The sequence below is a fragment of the Chrysemys picta genome, chromosome 1 (genome assembly GCF_011386835.1).
Source record: "Chrysemys picta bellii isolate R12L10 chromosome 1, ASM1138683v2, whole genome shotgun sequence".
NCBI lineage: Eukaryota > Metazoa > Chordata > Testudines > Emydidae > Chrysemys > Chrysemys picta.
The window spans coordinates 300,125,245-300,146,187 of NC_088791.1; the positions used below are offsets into that span (position 1 = coordinate 300,125,245).

Sequence of the window (20,943 nt, forward strand, 5' to 3'; positions counted from 1 at the left end):
GGCACGGCTTGGGACCCCTGCTATCAGTGAGATGTAGTTTTACTTCATAGAGGCATTTAGTCAGAAAATTACATACCTTTCGATAATAAATTACAAATGTACTTACAAATGGATCGAAACAGAACTTTAATGGCCTGATCCTTCAATTATACCTATAGGGAGACCCTTTGAAGTCAGTGGGGCTCTGTGCATTGTATGAAAATATACTTCCTTTTGTTTGTTTTAAACCTGCTGCCTATTAATTTCATGTGGTGACCCCTAGTTCTTATGTTATGAGAAGGAGTAAATAACATTTCCTTAATTACTTTTTCCACACCAGTCATGATGTTATAGACCTCAATCATATCCCCCCTTAGCTGTCTCTTTTCCAAGCTGAAAAGACCCAGGTTTATTAATCTCTCCTCACATGGCAGCCGTTCGATACCCCTAATAATTTTTGTTACCCTTTTCTGAACCTTTTCCAATTCCAATATATCTTTTTGGAGATGGGGCGACCACATCTGCATGCAGTATTCAAGATGTGGGCGTACCATGGATTTATACAGAGGCAATATATTTTCTGTTTTATTATCTATCCCTTTCTTAATGATTCCCAACATTCTGTTCGCTTTTTTGACTGATGCTGCACATCGAGTGGATGTTTTCAGAGAACTATCCACAATGACTCCAAGATCTCTTTCTTGAGTTGTAACAGCTAATTTAGATCCCATCATTTTATATGTATAGTTGGGATTATGGTTTCCAATATGCATTACTTTGCATTTATCAACAATGAATTTCATCTGTCATTTTGTTGCCCCAGTCACCCAGTTTTGTGAGATCCTTTTGTAGCTCTTTGCAGTCTGCCTAGGACTTAACTATCTTGAGTAGTTTTGTATCATCTGCAAATTTTGCCTCCTCACTGTTTACCCCATTTTCCAGATCATTTATGAATATGTTGAATAGGACTGGTCCCAGTACAGAGCCCTGGGGGACACCACTATTTACCTCTCTCCATTCTGAAAACTGACCATTTATTCCTACCCTTTGTTTCCTATCTTTTAACCAGTTACCAATCCATGAGAGGACCTTCCCTCTTATCCCATGACAGCTTACTTTGCTTAAGAGCCTTTATTGTGGGACCTTGTCAAAGGTTTTCTGAAAATCTAAGTACACTATATCCACTGGATCCGCCTTGTCCACATGCTTGTTGATCAAAGAATTCTAGTAGATTGGTGAGGCATGATTTCCCTTTACAAAAACCATGTTGACTCTTCCCCAACAAATTATGTTCATCTATGTGTCTGACAATTTTATTCTTTATTATAGTTTCAACCAGTTTGCCCGATACTGAAGTCAGGTTTACTGGCCTGTAATTGCTGGGATCACCTCTGTTTTTAAAAATTGGCATCACATTAGCTGTTCTCCAGTCATGTGGTACAGAAACTGATTTAAATTATAGGTTACAAACTACAGTTAGTAGTTCTGAAATTTCACTGAAATTTGAGTTCCTTCAGAACTCTTGGGTGAATACCATCTGGTCCTGGTGACGTATTACTGTTTAGTTTATCAATTTGTTCCAAAACCTCCTTTAATAACACCTCCATCTGGGACAGTTCCTCAGATTTGTCACCTAAAAAGAATGGCTCAGGTTTGGGAATATCCCTCACATTCTCAGCCAGTAGGCAAAGAATTCATTTAGATTCTCCACAAGGGCCTTATTGTCCTTGAGTGCTCCTTTAGCATCTCAATCGTCCAGTTGCCCCACTGGTTGTTTAGCAGGTTCCTGCTTCTGATGTACTTACATTTTTTTTTTTGCTATTACTTTGAGTCTTTGGCTAGCTGTTCTCCACATTCTTTTTTGGCCTTCCTAATTGTATTTTTACACTTCATTTGCCAGAGTTTATGCTCCTTTCTATTTTCCTGACTAGGATTTAACTTCCACTTTTTAAAGGATGCTTTTTTGTCTCTCACTGCTTCTTTTACTTTGTTTAACCATGGTGGCACTTTTTTGGGTCTCTTATGTTTTTTAATTTGGGGCATATATTTAAGTTGAGCCTCTATAATGGTGGCTTTTAAAAGTTTCCATGCAGCTTGCAGGGATTTCCCTTTTGGCACTGTATCTTTTAATTTCTGTTTAACTAACTTCCTCATTTTTGTGTAGTCCCCATTTTTTAAATTAAATGCTACAGTGTTGGGCTGCTGCGGGACCCCACTCGTTATGCCCTTCCAGCATGACTGTGAACCACTGATAACTACTCTCTGGGAATGATTTTGAAACCAATTATGCACCCACCTTATAGTAGCTCCATCTAGGTTGTACTTCCCTAGTTTGTTTATGAGAAGGTCATGCGAGAGAGTATCAGAAGCCTTACTAAAGTCAAGATATACCACATCTACTGCTTCGCCCCATCTACAAAGCTTGTTACCCTGTCAAAGAAAGCTATCAGGTTGGTTTGACACGATTCGTTCTTGACAAATCCATGCTGTTACTTATCACTTTATTATCTTCTAGGTGTTTGCAAATGGATTGCTTAATTGTTTGCTCCATTATCTTTCCGGGTACAGAAGTTAAGCTGACTGGTCTGTAATTCCCCGGATTGTCCTTATTTCCCTTTTTATAGATGGGCACTATATTTGCCCTTTTCCAGTCTTCTGGAATGTCTCCTGTCTTCCATGACTTTTCAGAGATAATTGCTAATGGCTCAGATATCTCCTCAGTCAGCTCCTTGAGTATTCTAGGATGCATTTCATCAGCCCCTGGTGGTTTGAAGACATCTAACTCGTCTAAGTAATTTTTGACTTGTTCTTTCCCTATTTTAGACTCTGATCCTACCTCATTTTCACTGCCATTCACTATGTTAGACGTCCAATCGCCACCAACCTTCTTGGTGAAAACTGAAACAAATAAGTCATTAAACACCTCTGCCATTTCCACATTTTCTGTTATTGTCTTTCCCCCCTCATTGAGTAACAGGCCTACTCTGTCCTTGGTCTTCCTCTTGCTTCTAATGTATTTGTAGAATGTTTTCTTGTTTCCTTTTATGTCCCTAGCTAGTTGGATCTCGTTTTGTGCCTTGGCCTTTCTAATTTTGTCCCTACATACTTGTGTTGTTTGTTTGTTTATATTTGTTTATATTCATCCTTCGTAACATGTCACTTTTAAAGCTGTCTGCCATTATATGATGTAATTGAATGGGGCTCTTTTTCATTTGACTGTTTCTGATCAGATCCTACCTGTATTTTATCATCTTCCATCCTCTCGTCCTTACTAGAACATAGAGAATCTCCATTATTAGCTCCTCCCCTAAGGGATGTCTCTGTCTGAATCACATGTTACTTCGCACTTGTTGGCTTTCCCCTAGCCCTTAGTTTAAAAACTGCTCTACAACCTTTTTCATTTTAAGTGCCAGCAATCTGGTTCCATTTTGGTTTTGGCGGAGCCCATCCTTCCTCTATAGACTCCACCTTTCCTAAAAGTTTCCCCAGATCTTAATATATCTTGTAGTAAGAGGAGGCCCTGAGATATAAACCTTGGTATCAGAGGCCTGGTATGAGGCCTAAGGCCTGAACTAAAGTAATGGTCAAGACTTTGCTAACATAAAGCAAAGTTAAGCTGTGAGCCAGAGGCAGGCCCTGCTCACAGAAGCTGGCAAGGAAAGGGCTGATGCTGCAAAAAGAGACATACCTAAAAGGTACTGAACACCAGATATCAGAACATTCGCATACTTAACATTCCACACTCAAGGAACAAGCTGACCCATCCCAATGACAGAGGCAAAAGGGTAAAATGATAGATAGAGTTGTTTTGATCGAACCAACATGTACAAGGTGAGAGGCGGCAGCTTACTACGTAGAGGGGTTGTATCTTGCTACGTAGAGGGGTTGCACCTCAATACATCAGGAGTGATGTGTAACTTGTTCGTACCTGTGTATAAGAATGTATCCCTGGGGTGGTGTCTTTGTCTGGGCGAGGGGGCAGTGGAAAGTCCCGCCACTGAGCCAGGTCCATTGCCAAGAGGCACTTTCTCGTAGTATGCCCGGTAGACTAAGTAATCTACGGGGAACTGCAATTGTGTCCAAGGTCACAATAAACCTAGTCGATGTGACTTTGCATCTTACTAGACTCTGTGGTTATTGGGGGTTCTCTTCGGGTCTGTAGTGTCAGCTATCTGCGCAGAGCTGGGGCAGCACACAGAGGGAACACACGCACGCAGCCGAGTGATATCAACATAGGAGAAAGCAGAGCACCACACTGGTAGCATCTCACAACACTGGTGACCCCGAGGTGACCTCCTCCCTACACCATTGTCTCATCCATACATTGAGACCCTGCAGTTCTGCCTGTCTAACTGGCCCTGCGCGTGGAACTGGAATCATTTCAGAGAATGCTACCATGGAGGTCCAGGACTTCAATCTGTTACCTAGCAGCCTAAATTTGGCCTCTGGGACCTCTCTCCTATCCTTCCCTATATCACTGGTACCTACATGTACCACGACCACCGGCTCCTCCCCAGCAGGGCCGGCTCCAGGCACCAGCCTACCAAGCACGTGCTTGGGGCGGCACTTGGAGAGGGGCGGCGCTCCGGCCGGCTGGGGAGAGCGGGGCCGCGGCTGGGCTCTCTGCCCTCCCCTCGGTGTTCCGGCCAGCAGGGGAGAGCAGGGCCGCCAAGAGCGGGGCCACCCTCCCCCAGCGCTCCGGCCGGCCGGGGAGAGCGGGGCCGGGGCTGCGGAGGGGTTTCCGCCCTCCCCCAGTGCTCCGGCCGGCCGGGGAGAGCGGGGCCACGGCCGGGCTCGCTGCCCTCCCCTGCCGCACTCCCCGCCGGGAGAGCTGGCCCTGCTCCCCAGCACTACACATAAGTCTATCTAGATGTCTCGAGAGATCTGCAACCTTCACACCAGGCAGACAAGTCAACATGCGGTTCTCCAGTCATCGCAAACCCAGCTATCTATGTTTCTAATGATCGAATCCCCCATAACTATTACCTGTCTCTTCCTAATAACTTGAGTTTCCTCCCCTGGAGAGGTATCCTCAGTGGGTACAATAAACTGGATAACCCCCACTCTGTTGCTGGATTTCTGCCTGCATTCTCTTTTTACTCCTGCAGCTCTCTTGTTATCTCAATAAGGGCTAATGATATTTAACACATTATCCTCTGTGTCATTAAGGCAAACGCGGGGGGTGGGAGGGAGGAATGGGTTTGTGCCCATTTTTGCATGTATTTGAGGCATAAAGAAGGGCTGAAAGGTCTTTGTCAAGCAAAAATATTTTTTTTCTGCCTTTTTAATTCAAAAAATGTAACTCTTGTTTTCCCTGTTTTAGTCACCTTGAAATGACCAAGCTGTGTGGATCAGGAGCTGTCTTATGCCTCAGTTACAGAGGCAATGGAGTTGAATAAAATCAAGTGGTTTTCTTCTAACTGTTTATTAGACTTTGGGTCAACTAACCAACTGTCAGATTAGGGAAAAAAGGGGGGTGGGGGGTATTACTTTCCCAAGCTCTGTCCACAACTCTAGTTCTATCTGTAACCTACGCTGCATCCACTCTTGACATCACTATAAGATATCAAACTCAAATGTCACTCCCAGTAGATTGTGCAAAAATTCATAATGTAATTATCTTTCTTTTAATTAGGAGTGAAATAATTAACAAGATTGATATCTATACTGACATCATTAGACTTTAGAATGAACACCTCACGTTGGCATCCTATACCTCGCAGAAAGATGGAAGAGCAGAAGCCGCACAGGTTTGCACTTCTACAATACATCATGAGCCATTGTACCTGAACAGGTCAATGCTTCTGGGAGATGCCACATGCCTGCAGCCCCTCCTAAGCTGCCCAGGTGTGTGCTTGCATTCATGCATGCACACACATCTCCACAGGTGGTGGCTTAAGGCCACAATTGTGTCCAAAAAGTAAAACTGACCAATGCTAATTTTGTTGCCCAAGCTGAGTGAAGTGTAATAAATAAGCATCATAAATGCCAGAAAGAAAAGTAGACGTTTATTTGTCCTTCAGTGTACATCTATTCTAGGGCTTTGATAACATAGTTATCGACAATTTTAAATATGATTGTTACCTTAACATTCCTTTAAAATAATGTGAGTATTCCTCTAAATATCAAAACTGTTAATGAAAAACAGAACTGAATATAAACAATTGCATATTAAACACTTTGTTAATTAAGTGATTTTAGTCCTTCAAGTAGGAGTTACTTTTCAGTCAGAAACTATTTTGGATTGTTTCCCTCTGACTTGCTGTAGGATGGTGGTGCTGTTGGAAAAATGAGTTGATTGAAAATTATCTAGCCTCTACTACTAATGAAGCTCATGTCTTAGAATTAAACTACAGGCTGTCTGCAGTCACGGAGTGTCTCATGTCAAATGTTAACACCATGCCTTGATTACTGCAGGATATACATTATATGTTAATACACAGAGGTCACATTCTTTGTGTAGCCCATAAGGTGTGCTCTGCAGATGCTTGGACCATGTACAAAAGATTTAGAAATCAAATATACTGTCCTTGAAACAGAATAGTAAATTGTTTGCTGTTAGTTAATGTATTTGTGTAGTGCAATACTGTAACGTCAGTGCTGCCACTATGTAGCTAATGACGTTATTTGCATTCTCCTCTCTGAGATGCAAATAATAATGCATGTTAAAGGTGACCTGGAAACTTTAAAAAACATGGAGCTTATGCCCCTTTTTTGTTTCTTTATAATGTATGAATGCCTGAAAGGTTTAGACAATTAAAAAGGCGTGGGATTGTATTTTTTTTAAATTTGAAAAATATCAACTCTATCTTCAGTGGAAGTTTCCCTGAAAGGGTCCAGAGAAGCGGATGGAAAGCCTTAGCCCTTAATTGAAAATGATCAATATTTAACAAAAACAGCTTTTTTCCAACAATTTTGAATAAAAATATGCTTCCCCTCTGAGTTAGTTTTCATTTTTTTGGTACCTATGATCAGAGGTAAAGTAACTTAAAGGACTTACCGGTATGCAGGGCTAGAATCCTCAGCAGGGGGCGGGGCCTCAACCGGAAGGGGCGGGGCCTTTAAATCCCTGGGGCCTTTAAATTGAGATTTAAAGGGCCTGGGGCTCCACTGCAGTAGTGGTGTCTGGGAGCCCCGGGCTCTTTAAATCACTGCCGGAGCCCTGGTGCTCCTGGCCGCTAACCAAGGGCTCTGGCAGTGGGGCTCTGGTGGTGATTTAAAGGGCCCGGGACTCCGGCCACTGTGGGGAGTCCCGGGCCCTTTAAATCGCTGGCCTCGGGAAGCTGCCCTCTGCCAGTATGGTCGGTTGTGTACCAGCTCTTGCTGGTACGCCGTACTGGCTTACTTTCACATCTGCCTATGATGTAAACCTGGTAGGTGTTTAATTGTCCACAGAGTCTTCCAGGAAAAACAGGGTAGTCAGACTGTGAATGGGTGAACATTCTCTGCATGCCCCCCTTGCGACACTGGAGCTATGCCCCATCTTAATTTCCCCCAGTGGAACAACAGATTTCAGATTTAACTGTCATGAGGCAAGAAGAAGCTGACATACATTAACAAAAATACCATCTCCTTTTAATCAGTCTTCAGTTCAGGAATCCTTACAACAAGGAGCTCTCTCTCTCTCTGCTCCATTTTCTGTTATATGGCCCAGACTCCAGGTAGGGCCAGGACTCCTTGATTATCCTCAGGCTGCAGGCCTTAGACTGCATCCAGCCTGTCCCTTAAAAGGGTTATATCTTAGAATCATAGAACCACAGGGTTAGAGGAGACCACATAGATAATCTAGTCTAATCCCCTAATGCAGGATTTGTTGTGTCTAAACCATCCAAGACAGATGGCTACCCAGCCTCTTTTTGAAACCTTCAGTGAAGGAGATTCCACAACTTCCCTAGGCAGTCTGTTCCATTGTCCTACTGGTCTTACAATTAGGAAGGTTTTCCTGAGCTTTAATCTAAATCTGATATGATTGAACCCATTGCCTCTTGTCCTGCTCTCTGTGACAAAAGTGAACATTTTTTCTCCATCTTTCTAATGGCAACCATTCAAGTATTTGAAGACTGCTAACGTGTCCCCCCTTTATCTCCTCTTTTCCAAACAAATTAAATATACCCAGTTCCTTCAGCCTTTGCTCATATGGCTGCATTCCATCCCTTTGGTCATAGGTGTGGGAAGTCTGGGTGCAGGGGGTGCTGCAGCACCCCCTGTGACGTTATTGATATACTCTGGGACCATATAGATCATTGTTGCAACCAAGGTCCTGTAGTGGCACCCAGATCTTGTGTAAAGGGGGTCAAAGGGGGTGTCTAAGACAAGGTTATGGTTTGCTGGTTATAATTATGCTGTCTATATGTATGTATCAATTTTGTAGTTGAAGTTAGGAATATTGGCTCTATACTGTCTGTATTTCAAACTTAGGCTATGCGGCTGGGTGACATCCCAGACAACATGGTGTTAGCTCTGCCTAGCCTGCTTGATGGCCCATTAAGGACCATCAGCTATACAATGGACCCATTGAGAGAAGGCAGATACGCCTTGTAACTCAGCAAAGTATGCAGGGACTGGCCCATGTGACTCCAGACTCCATTTTGCTGTAATTTTCCACGGTAAGAACAAAGGTGTTCTTACACCTGGAAAAGACTATATAAGGCTGATGCCTCATCTCCATCGGGTCTTCAATCCTGCTTCATACCTCTGGAGGAACTTTGCTACAAGCTGAAGCTTTGAACAAAGGACTGAGGACCCATCCCAGCGGGGGATGTATTCCAGAGACTTGATTTGAACCTGCAGTTTATTCCATCGCTGCTGCAAGCCTGAACCAAGAACTTTGCCATTACTGTATGTAATTGATTCCATTTAACCAATTCTAACTCTCATCTCTATCTTTTTCCTTTTATGAATAAACCTTTAGATTTTAGATTCTAAAGGATTGGCAACAGCGTGATTTGTGGGTAAGATCTGATTTGTATATTGACCTGGGTCTGGGGCTTGGTCCTTTGGGATCAGGAGAACCTTTTTCTTTTACTGGGGTATTGGTTTTCATAACCATTTGTCCCCATAACGAGTGGCACTGGTGGTAATACTGGGAAACTGGGGTGTCTAAGGAGATTGCTTGTGAGACTTGCGGTTAGCCAGGGGGTGAGACCGAAGTCCTCCTAGTCTGGCTGGTTTGGTTTGCCTTAGAGGTGGAAAAACCCCCAGCCTTGGGCTGTAACTGCCCTGTTTGAGCAATTTGTCCTGAGTTGGCACTCTCAGTTGGGTTCCACCAGAACCGCATTGTCACACCCCCAGATTTTGCACCCAGCATTCCGGCCCCCGGCCCTGCGCCCTTGCCACCAGGGTCCCGGCCGCCAGCCCCTCTGCTGCCCAGGGGCTCTGCCGCCTGCCCTGGGTCCCGCTCAGCCACCAGCCCTGGGTCCTGCTCGGCCGCTGGACCCATGTCTGAGGGCTCTGCTGCCGGCCCAGGGTCCTACTCGGCCGCCAACCCCGGGGCTTCCGCTGCTGACCACCAGCTCCGGCCCTGCCGCTGGGTCTGGGGTCCTGGCCACCAGCCCCATGCCCAGGGCTCTGCACCTGCCCCTAGCTGTGACCCCAGCCTCCGCTGTCTTACCTGTGTCACGTTATTGACTTGAACTGGGGCCATATAGAACATAGTTGCAACCAAGGTCCTGTAGTGGCACCAAATCTTGTATAAAGGGGGTCAAATTAGGTGTCAAGACAAGGTTTTGGTTTGCTGGTTATGATTATGCTGTCTATACGTGCTGTCAAGGCTGCTTCCCCACTTTGAACTTTAGGGTACAAATGTGGGGGCCTGCATGAAACTTCTAAGCTTAACTACCAGCTTAGATCTGGTCTGCTGCCACCACTCTCGATGCTAATTCCCTTCCCTGGGTAGCCTTGAGAGACTCTTCACCAATTCCCTGCTGAATACAGATCCAAACCCCTTGGATCTTAAAACAAGGAAAATCAATCAGGTTCTTAAAAAGAAGGCTTTTAATTAAAGAAAAGGTAAAAATCATCTCTGTAAAATCAGGATGGAAAATAACTTTACAGGGTAATCAAACTTAAAGAGCCCAGAGGACCCCCCCTCTAGCCTTAGGTTCAAAGTTACAGCAAACAGAGGTAAACACCCTAGTAAAAGGTACATTTACAAGTTGAGAAAACAAAGGTAAACTAACACGCCTTGCCTGGCTGTTTACTTACAAGTTTGAAATATGAGAGACTTGTTCAGAAAGATGTGGAGAGCCTGGATTGATGTCTGGTCCCTCGTAGTCCCAAGAGCGATCAACTTCCCAAAACAAAGAGCACAAACAACAGCCTTCCCCCCCCCCCCCCCCCCAAGATTTGAAAGTATCTTGTCCCCTTATTGGTCCTTTGGGTCAGGTGTCAGCCAGGTTACCTGAGCTTCTTAACCCTTTACAGGGAAAAGGATTTTGGAGTCTCTGGCCAGGAGGGATTTTATAGTACTGTACACAGGAGAGCTGTTACCCTTCCCTTTATAGTTATGACACGTGCGTATCAATTTTGTAGTTGAAGTTATGAATATTGGCTCTATACTGTCTGTATTTCAAACTTATGCTATGCTTCTGGGAGACATCCCAGACAAGTTGGTGTTAGCTCTGCCTAGCCTGCTTGATGGCCCATTAAGGACCATCAGTTATACAATTGACCCATTGAGAGAAGGCAGATACGCCTTGTAACTCAGCAAAGTATGCAGAAACTTGCCCATGTGACTCCAGACTCAATTTTTGCTATAATTTTCCACAGTAAGAACGAAGAGGTGTTCTTACACCTGGAAAAGACTATAAAAGGCATCCGAAAAAGTGGGCTGTAGCCCACGAAAGCTTATGCTCTAATAAATTTGTTAGTCTCTAAGGTGCCACAAGTACTCCTGTTCTTTTTGCGGATACAGACTAACACGGCTGCTACTCTGAAACCTATAAAAGGCTGATGTCTCATCTCCATCTTGTCTTCAATCCTGCTTCTTACCTCTGGAGGGACTTTACTACAAACTGAAGCTCTACACAAAGGACTGAATGACCCATCCCAGCTGAGGATGTATTCCAGAGACTTGATTTGAACCTGCAGTTTATTCTATCGCTGCTGCAAGCCTGAACCAAGAACTTTACCATTACTGTGTGTAATTAATTCCATTGAACCAATTCTAGCTCTCATATACATCTTTTTCCTTTTATGAATAAATCTTTAGATTTTAGATTCTAAAGGATTGGCAACAGCGTGATTAGTGGGTAAGATCTGATTTGTATATTGACCTGGGTCTGGGGCTTGGTCCTTTGGGATCAGGAGAACCTTTTTTCTTTTACTGGGGTATTAGTTTTCATAACCATTCATCCCCATAACGAGTGACACTGGTGGTGATACTGGGAAACTGGAGTGTCTAAGGGAATTGCTTGTGTAACTTGTGGTTAGCCAGTGGGGTAAAACCAAAGTCCTCTTCGTCTGGCTGGTTTGGTTTGCCTTAGAGGTGAAAAAAACCCAGCCTTGGGCTGTAACTTCCCTGTTTTAAGCAATTTTGTCCCGAATTGGCACTCTCAGTTGGGTCCCACCAGAACCAGCATCATTACACCCTGTCCGTGTCACTACATCATGGAGCCACAGCCCTGCTCCCAGCCCCAGGTCTAGGAGGTGGTGAGGGGTGCAGACAGGGGTAAGAGGGCTGCACCTCCACTCCAAAAAGTATTCCAGTGCCACTGCCTTTGGTCATTTTTGTAGCTTGCCTCTGGATCCTTTCCAGTTTCTTTACATCCTTTCTATACAGTGATGACTACAATTGCACACACTACTCCAACTGAGGCCTAACCAGTGCTGAGTACAGAGTACTATCACCTCCTGTGACATGCATGGTATGCCTCTGTTAATGCAACACAAAACTGCATTTGCTTTATCTGCAACAGCAAGGCCGCATCCTTTTCCCCATACACACTTTCTCACAGGGTGTATGGGGTGGGACAATCTTTTGGAGAACACAAAACAAACAACCCAAACCTTTTATGCCTTCTTTATAGTAATTTAAAGCTGCCTTTCCCTGGATCAGGTCTGCACAGAAGGGTGGCATTGCAAACACTTCAGCTCTATCCCAGGATGAATCCTGAGAAGGAACAATTTTACTCATACACCAGAGGGATTAAATGGAGTCCAGAGTTTCTGCTGAGTCAGTGAATTTCTATGTATACAGTTTGCACCCAGGATATGATATAGGTCTGTGAATTTGTCTATGTTAAGTACCATTCATTAATGTCATATTCCAGAGTATTTCCTGCTATAGAATGAATCTTATATTTATGAGAGGCATGGGAATTTAATTTTATGTTACCCAGCTCAGATACCTGAATAGGTTTTCAGGAACCCTTTAAACTAAGTATATATGGTTTGCTCAGAGCCAGTGAAGTATCTATTTAGAATGCCATTTTAAAGACTGAGTTAACAAAACCTCGAAGGATGAAGTGAGTGAAAATGAGAAATGCAGTTCTGAGAAAAGATCAGGGGACAGATTCTGTGTTCTGCCACAGTGGCAGTAGCCAGAATTGTGCTGCAGGGAGTAGGGGGAGAAATCCCCCCCAGGAGATGTAGTATACTGCCGCATTGCAAGACCTGACACAAGAGGCAGGAGTTAGTGGTGTATCTGTGGCAGAGGGCACTGTGGAGTTTCTGTGCTGTGACACACTCCATAAGCAGTCCAGGAAGAGGAGAGAAGGTGCATTAATCCACCTTTATGCTCTTAGGATTCTGGACTGTTCTGGGAGACAGTGTGGCCACTGGTGTAAATCAGAATAGCTATGGACTACTCTAATATATGGGAGCCACCCATCCTGAAGGCACAATGGTGACCTGAAGCCACCTTTTTGCTCTCCATTCTGGCCTGCACCTTCTAAGTTGCCCTTCTAGGAGTGCAGCACAGAATCTCAACCCAAATAACATTTAAGCTTGGATGTAAAATTTATGCTTCAAAAGAATTACAGTGTTTCCATAGTGTGTGACTGCAGGTAGGTTTTACTGCAATTCTACACCCCATAAAAAGTGCCATACTAGATCAGAACAGTGCTCCATCTAGCCCAGTATCCTGTCCCAAAAGTAGTCAGTACCACTTGCTCTGGAGGAAGGTGCAAGAAATCCGAAGTGGGTATATATGGAATAATCTGCCCATAGTGGAAGTTTCTTTTAACTCTCTTTATTAGATTGATTTATGCCCTGAAGCATGAGGGCTTATATCTCTTTCAGATTTCTATTTCAGATTTTTTTTTTATTGTGGAAATAACAGAGTGCATGCTCCAACTAAAAAAATGTCTTGCTATTTCAGTTACCATAAACCATGGATGGTGAAGTGTCCTGCTTTTCCAGTGCCTGTCTAAAATTGGGATGAGAATGAGAGTAAACATGTTTAGGTTTAATCCAGATCAGTCTGTACCTTAATGGGCATGGTATAAAACGATAATCTTTCTCTGGCTTCTCACAATCATTTGTTTTCATATTTTTTATTTTTTGCATTGTTCCTCCAAAAATATAACTATTTGGTACATGCTAGTGTCTACCAGTTGGTTTTTAAAGTATACAGTGGTATAATCCCAGATGTTTATAGCTTTTCACTTTGCCCCCATATTTACTAATGTCTACAAAAACAATGTTTTGGAAATTCAAACTGACAAAGACGTCAGTCGGCGCTGTTGGCTACTAACATACATTTAACTATTACCAAATCAGCCTTGGTGTGCCCTCCTCTTATTGTGCCAGGAAATGTCTCTAAAACTGACTCATTTTAATGGCGCCATTGGATGACGGAAATAATGAGAAACATCTGACTGGACACATGAGTTTAATTAATACTTATTTAAAATAACATTCTTCAGGGATACGTGCCATATGGGCGAAACCAGAAAAAGAGCTTACCCTTCAGAGTGCTGAGTACCCTCAACTTCCATTAAAAACTTTGGGAACTGAGAGCCCTTAAACACCTTACAGGAGCCAAATGGCACATCATGGGATATAATTCCAGCAGGCATGATGAAACAGCATGAAAATTCAGAAAGTACAGGCTTCTTTACATGTACATGGGATGATTTAGTTGGGGTTGGTCCTGCTTTTAGCATGGGGTTGGAGTAGATGACCTCCTGAGGTCTCTTCCAACCCTAATCTTCTATGATTCTAATTTAGCTTTTTACAGTTTTTGATTGAGACTTGATTTAGACCAAAGATCAGAAAAATATGCAGTGCAGAGAAGTTTGAGAAACAGCTGCACTATTGTGCATAATGCTTTGCTCAGTCCACACACTTGTATACAAACATAAGAATGGCCATAGTGGGTCAGACCAATAGTCTACCTAGTCCCATATCCCGTCTTCTGACAGTGGTCAGTGCCAGATACTTCAAAGGGAATGAACAGAACAGGGCAATTATTGAGTGATCCATTCCCTTTCGTCCAGTTCCAGCTTCTGGCAGCTAAAGGTTTAGGGACATGGGGCAGACCAGGCCATCGGGTTGCATCCCTGACCAGCTTGGCTAATAGCCATTGATGGACCTATCCTCCATGAACTTATCTACTTTTTTTTTAACCCAGTTATGGCCTTCACAACATTCCTTGGCAATGAGTTCCACAGGTTGATTATGCATTGGCTGAAGAAGTACTTCTTTATGTTTGTTTTAAACCTGCTGCCTATTAATTTCATCAGGTAACCCGAGCTTCTTGTGTTATGTAAAGGGGTAAATAACACTTCCCTATTGACTTTTTCCATGCCATTCATGATTTTATAGATCTCTATCGTATCCCTCCCCTTACAGTCCTAGTCTTTCTGAAAATCCAAATTCACTTTATAAGCTGGAGCACCCTTCTCCACATGCTTGTTGTCCCCCCACGAAGAATTCTAATTGATTGGTGAGGCATGATTTTCCTTTATAAAAGCTATGTTGACTCTTCCCCAACAAATGGTGTTCACTTATCTGTCTGATAATTCTATTCTTTTTTATAGTTTCAACCAATTTGCCTGGTACTGAAGTTAGCCTTACCTGCCTGTAATTGCCAGGATTGTCTCTGGAGCCTTTTTAAAAAATTGGCATTACATTAGCTATCCACCAGTCATTTGGTACAGAGGCCGATTTAAGTGATAAGTAACATACCACAGTTAGTAGTTCTGCAATTTCATATTTGAGTTCCTTCAGAATTCTTGGGTGAATACCATCTGGTCCTGGCATAGGCGCTGACTTCTGCTGGTGCCGGTGGGTGCTCGACCCCCCCCCCTCTGCCCCCGGCCCAGCCCCCATTCCAACCCCTTCCCCAAAGTCTCCGCCCCCTCCTTGCCCCTATTCCAACCTCTTTCCCAAATCCGCGCCCTGGCCCCGCCTCCTCCCCTGAGTGCGCCGTGTTCCCGCTCCTCCCCCCTCCCTCCTGGAGCTTGTTACACCGCGAAACAGCTGTTTTGCGGTGGCAAGCGCTGGGAGGTAGGCGGAGAACGGGGACATGGCGCGCTAGGGGGAGGAGGCGGAGGTGAGGTTGGGTGAGGGGGGCAAGGAGGGGATCTTGGCTGCCGGTGGGTGCAGAGCACCCACCAATTTTTTCCCGTGAGTGCTCCAGCCCCGGAGCACCCACGGAGTCGGCGCCTATGGGTCCTGGTGATTTATTAGTTTAATTTATCAATTTGTTCTTCTAATGACGCCTCAGTCTGGGACAGGTCCTCGGATTTATCACCTAAAAAGAATGGCTCAGGTGAGGGAATTTCCCCCACAGCTTCTGTAGTGAAGACTGATGCAAAGAATTCATTTAGCTTCTCCACAACAGCCTTGTCTTACTTGAGTGCTCCATTAGCACCCTGATCTTCCAGTGGCTCCACTGATTGTTTGGCAGGCTTAAAAATGTGTTACTGTTAGTTTTTGTATTGTTTGCTAGTTGCTTTTCAAATTCTTTTTTGGCATGCCTAATTATACTTTCACACTTGACTTGTCAGAATTTATGTGCCTATTTTCCTCAATAGGATTTGACCTCCAAATTTTAAAAGATGTCTTTTTGCCTTTAACTGCCTCTTTTAATCTACTGTTTAGTCATGGTGACAATTTTTGAGTCCTCTTACTGTTTTTGTTTTGTTTTGATGTTCAAGACAAAATGACATGAGAAATCAGAGACTAATGTTACAACTGAGGTCTTGTCTCTGCTCTTACTGAAGTCAGTGGGAGTTTTGCCGTTGACTGAGGGAATATTGTAAGAGAAAATATTTAAAAAATGGATTTTTTAATAAGTTCAACTATCTTTCTATCCTGCCGCAGAGCATGCAAAATAAAATAAAACCAATAAAAATAAAAACTGTAAAGCTAAATTTTAGTGATAATGATTAAAAGCTTCAGCCACATATTTAAATTCTGAAAATCAGGAAAAAAGGAGAATGACAGTTAGAAAGTGTAAAAGAAGATGCTAGGAAAGAACAAAGTACAGGTTATTTGTGTAGATGGGGTGTAATACAGAGCTTACATTTTCATAAAGGTCTTAGCTAGTTCAAAACACATCAGTCAAGATGTAAGCAACATTTGTTCCAATTTTTTTTCTGTGTGTGGAATGAATAACTCCCAAGCTTAAATTTAATACCTAATGTCTGAATCTCTTCTTATATATTCCAGTTAAACCAGGAGAAACACCATTGCAGAAAACAGACACATAACAGAGCCCATCCCAAGCATCCACAAATCAGGAGTCAGGTCCCCACAAAACTGTAAGATTTGTCATAAAAATTGAGATTTTAAAAATAATATATCAGGAGTTCTTTTTATTTGCCTTTAGGGTTCTCAAGTTTATCTCTGCAACCACGAGGGCCAGAAACTTACTATTTTTTTAAATGAAAGCTGAGATTCTAGTGTGTTCACATGACTCTAGGGTCCAGGACTTTCAAAAAAACACCAAATGTTGTGACACACACAATTGAACTGTGAGAGTTTTTAGACACCAGTGTAAAAGTAGAGTAAATGAGATAAGAATCAGGCGATGTGAGTGCAGTCTCTCACATGTCCTCATTCCATCTGTTCCTTCACTGCTGCGGGAGCGCTCCCACGGTAGCGCTTTGAAGTGCGAGTGTGGTTGTGCGCCAGTGCTGGGAGAGAGCTCTCCCATCGCTGCAGGTACTCCACCTCCACAAGTGGATTAGCTTACAGCGCTGGGAGCATGGCTCCCAGCGCTGGGGCACTGTTTACACTGGCGCTTTACAGCACTGTAACTTGTTGTGCTCAGGGGGGTGTTTTTTCACACCCCTGAGCGAGAAAGTTGCAGCACTGTAAAGTGCCAGTGTAGCCAAGCCCTTACTCTCGCTCAGTCTCCTTCCTTATCCATTTCATATCCCACATTGATTATTTCTACTACTCACTCTTTCTTTTCCCTGTTCCCCACCCTTTCCAGCTCCCTCATTTCATGGTATATGCTTGTGTGTGAAAGACAGGGAAAGAAAGAGAGAAGAGAACAGGGAAGAGAGAGAGAAGGACATGGTGAAGGGGAAGCCCTGGAGCCTGTTCCTACTCCCCACAGCTAGTGGCACCAAAAGTGGTGCTGTATAAGGTAGTATCTCTAAGCAGCAGGCACCTGTCTGTGTTTGCTGCATCCCAGCAGGGGTGCAGGCAGCCATACAAATGCCCTATTTAGAGAAAAGAACAGGAGTACTTGTGGCACCTTAGAGACTAACAAATTTATTAGAGCATAAGCTTTCGTGGACTACAGCCCACTTCTTCGGATGCATACAGAGTGGAATAAATATTGAGGAGATATATATGCACACATACAGAGAGCATAAACAGGTGGGAGTAGTCTTACCAACTCTGAGAGGCCAATTAAGTAAGAGAAAAAAGACTTTTGAAGTGATAATCAAGCTAGCCCAGTACAGACAGTTTGATAAGAAGTGTGAGAATACTTACAAGGGGAGATAGATTCAATGTTTGTAATGGCGCAGCCATTCCCAGTCCTTATTCAATCCTGAGTTGATTGTGTCTAGTTTGCATATCAATTCCAGCTCAGCAGTCTCTCGTTGGAGTCTGTTTTTGAAGTTTTTCCTATTTAGAGAGGATCCCGATTTTGAAGAATCCTGGGGAACAAGCAACCATAATATTTGGCTAGTTTTGAAAAAAACTGGCAGTGTAGGGCTCAAGAGAAATACTTTTCCTGGTCTGTCACCTCTAATACCAATATTGATTACAGGGCTGGAGCACTGAATTAAGAGTAAAGATTAAAAGAACCCAATGTAGATAATTTGAAATGAAGCCTAAAATGGAGAGCATAATAATTATCAACAGCCATTTAAAAATGTAAACACAATGAAGGGAACAAAGTTATTCAGAGTAGTAAAAGGAGCTGTAATTAGGAGTAGTGGTATATTAAAGAGAAAATATAAACTGATCAGTGAAAGTGGGATCTTTTATACCAGTGTTTCCCAAAGGGTGGATCCTGACTCATCAATGTGTCACAGAAAGATCTTGATAAGTCACCACATTCAGGGCTAGATTAACCCACTACTGATGGAGCAACATGATGCAGGGGTATTGCCAGCACAGAGTGCCCGAGGCAAAGCAACAGCGGGTCCGTTGCCCGGTGTGCTTCGCGCCAATAAACACACCAGGGGGAGAAGCAAACAAAGTTTATTTGGGATCCCAAAGCGGTGCAAGGAGACAGGCAAGTCTCAAATCAAGCACATTAACAGGAACAGTTTTTCTTCTTTTATACATTTTGCAGTTAAGCCTCACCCCCCCCCTTTCCCCTCTAGCCCTCCCTTTCTCCCCCCCCATTCCTCCCTCTACCCCTCCCGTCCCTGGTAATAGTTAAGTCATTCTTGGCAGCTATAAGCCTAGCTTGTTAGTAACTTCTTTAAACCGTTATCTTGTCCTTTTTCCCTTCAGCCAGAAACATGCAGGCCTCATTATTACCGCTTGAGCAGGGGGTTGCACACAGATAACTGGTTGCTTACATATTCTAATTGCACCTGGCTTTTGAGGTTGATTAGAGTTTAAACATGGAAGGACAGAGTTTGGTTCACTTAGGCCTAGTGCAGGAAGGCTTCATTGACACTTAGTGGCCTTCCACCCTCCCGAGTTACCTAGGGTGAGGCCTAGTGACGTCAACAGGGGCAGCCAGGCCAAATCTGAGCAGTGCTGCCCTGGGGCCTGCTGTAACTGTCTCTCCTTCATTCTCTCTCTCACACACAGTGGGGCTGGGATGTGGGCAGGAAGAGTTCAAATGTCAAACCACAGACAAAATTTAATCATTAACCTGTCTCCTCACCCCCCCCCCCCCAAAAAAAAACCCCTCATGATTTTTGATCTCGTGAGGTTGGCACTACTGGGTAGAACACTGTGTCATCTGCACATTGCTGGCCCTTGTGTCCTTGTTGTCGGTTTGCCAACTGGCTGTGAACAAAGCGACTTGCCCAAGGTCACACAGGAAACCTGTGGTAGTGCCAGGAATTGAATCCAGTTCTCCTCACGCCCAATCCTCTGGCCACGGGACCATCCGCCCTCTCCTCCCACTGGGCAAGCTTCTGGCCCACAACACAAAAAGGTGTTATTTAAATACACACCCCTGTAAACGTGTCCCTTTCGCTGTGCCCGCGCTAGGCCTGAGGGCACCAGCTAGCTCCCGCTTGCATAACATGAGGCCAGCCCTCCTCTACGGGAATCGATCCCGGAACCAGTGTCCGTGGCTACTGTTTCCAGACGGACAGTTGAGGAAGGGACCCAAGCCAGGAGGGGGAGCGGTTAGAGGAACGGACACACCGACCGTCGCTCTCTAGACTGGGCTGCCGAGATGTGGAGTCGCGTCTCTGCAGTCGGGAGCCGCACACGCGGCGCCTGTCGCTGCCGCCCCCGCCCCCGGTTCCTCTCCTACCCCTGGGGCGCCCAGGACCCGGCGGCGGGGGCGGGGGCGCCGCGGCCGGAGCAGGGACCAGGCAGGTGAGCTCCCCGCGCTGCCCTGCGTGGGGCGGGTCCCTGGGCGTGTGTCCGTGAGGCCGCTCCGGGTGCCGAGACTTGCCAGTAGCGGCCCCGAGAGGCCGCTGGCCGCGCTCGCAGTGGGACGGACCCGCCTGAAACGCGGTTCGGTCTGTGCCGGCCGCACCCGGCTGGGAACCCCCGGGGGCCCGAGCTGCGCCTTTCGGGAGGGTGACTGACTTGGCGGGGATTGGCCTCTGCCGGCGGCCAGTGGTACAGGGACACGCCCTGCCTGAGAGCCTGGCCCGCGGCTTTTAACAAGCGCCACCGAAGAATTTTCTTGTTCGGCCTCCTAGCGCTCCGGGGAGTCTTTTGCTCTTTCCTTGGGGTGGTCCGACTAATGCGCTTACATCAGGGCTGGCTGACGTTCAGCCCAGGCCCACTCCATTGACCTCAGTGGGAGTAGGCGGGTCTTTGTGTGGGTTTTTTTTTGCAGAGCAGCAACCGGGCAGGTGTGTTTTCTGAGGCTACTTTTAACTCATTTTCTGACCTGGATTTCAAGTGAATGTAGTTGAAGTCCAGAAGGAATCATTGGATCATCTAGTCTGATTGTCTATATACCACAAGCCCTTAAATTTCATTGTTACCTCTATATTGAGCTCAATAGCTTGTGTGTGGCTAAAGGATCTCTCCCAGAAAGGCATCCAGTCTTAGTTTGGAGACACCAAGAGACTGAATGAGCCCCTTCCCTTAGTTTGTTCCAGTGGTTACTCATCCTCCACTTACAAAAAAAATTGCTTTATTTCTAATTTGAGTTTGTCTGACTTCAGCTTCCTGCCATTGTTTGTTTTTTATGCTTTTCTTCACTAGATTAGAGAGCTCTTTTGAACCCAGTATTTTCTCCCTCTGAAGGTGCTTAAACACTGTAATCAAGGCACTTCACAGTCTTCTTTTTGATAAGCTGAACAGACTGAGCTCTCTGTATCTCACTGTAAGTCCCGTGAATCACTTTTACGGCTCTGTTCTTCACCCTCTCTTTTTCACATTGTTTTTAAAATGTGGACACCA

General features: G+C 44.6%; 1 protein-coding gene across 1 annotated transcript in view; it reads right to left on the reverse strand.

Moving 5' to 3' along the window:
* SLC25A15 (solute carrier family 25 member 15) overlaps positions 1-19,612 on the reverse strand; it is a 43,108-nt gene extending 23,496 nt beyond the window's left edge. The window contains exons 1-2 of the mRNA XM_065581276.1: positions 19,527-19,612; positions 17,875-18,041 (exon numbers count right to left, since the gene is read on the reverse strand). The gene's annotated coding sequence lies outside the window, so the exon portion shown is untranslated. The remainder of the gene's footprint in view (positions 1-17,874; positions 18,042-19,526) is intronic.
* Positions 19,613-20,943: the final 1,331 nt, after the last annotated feature.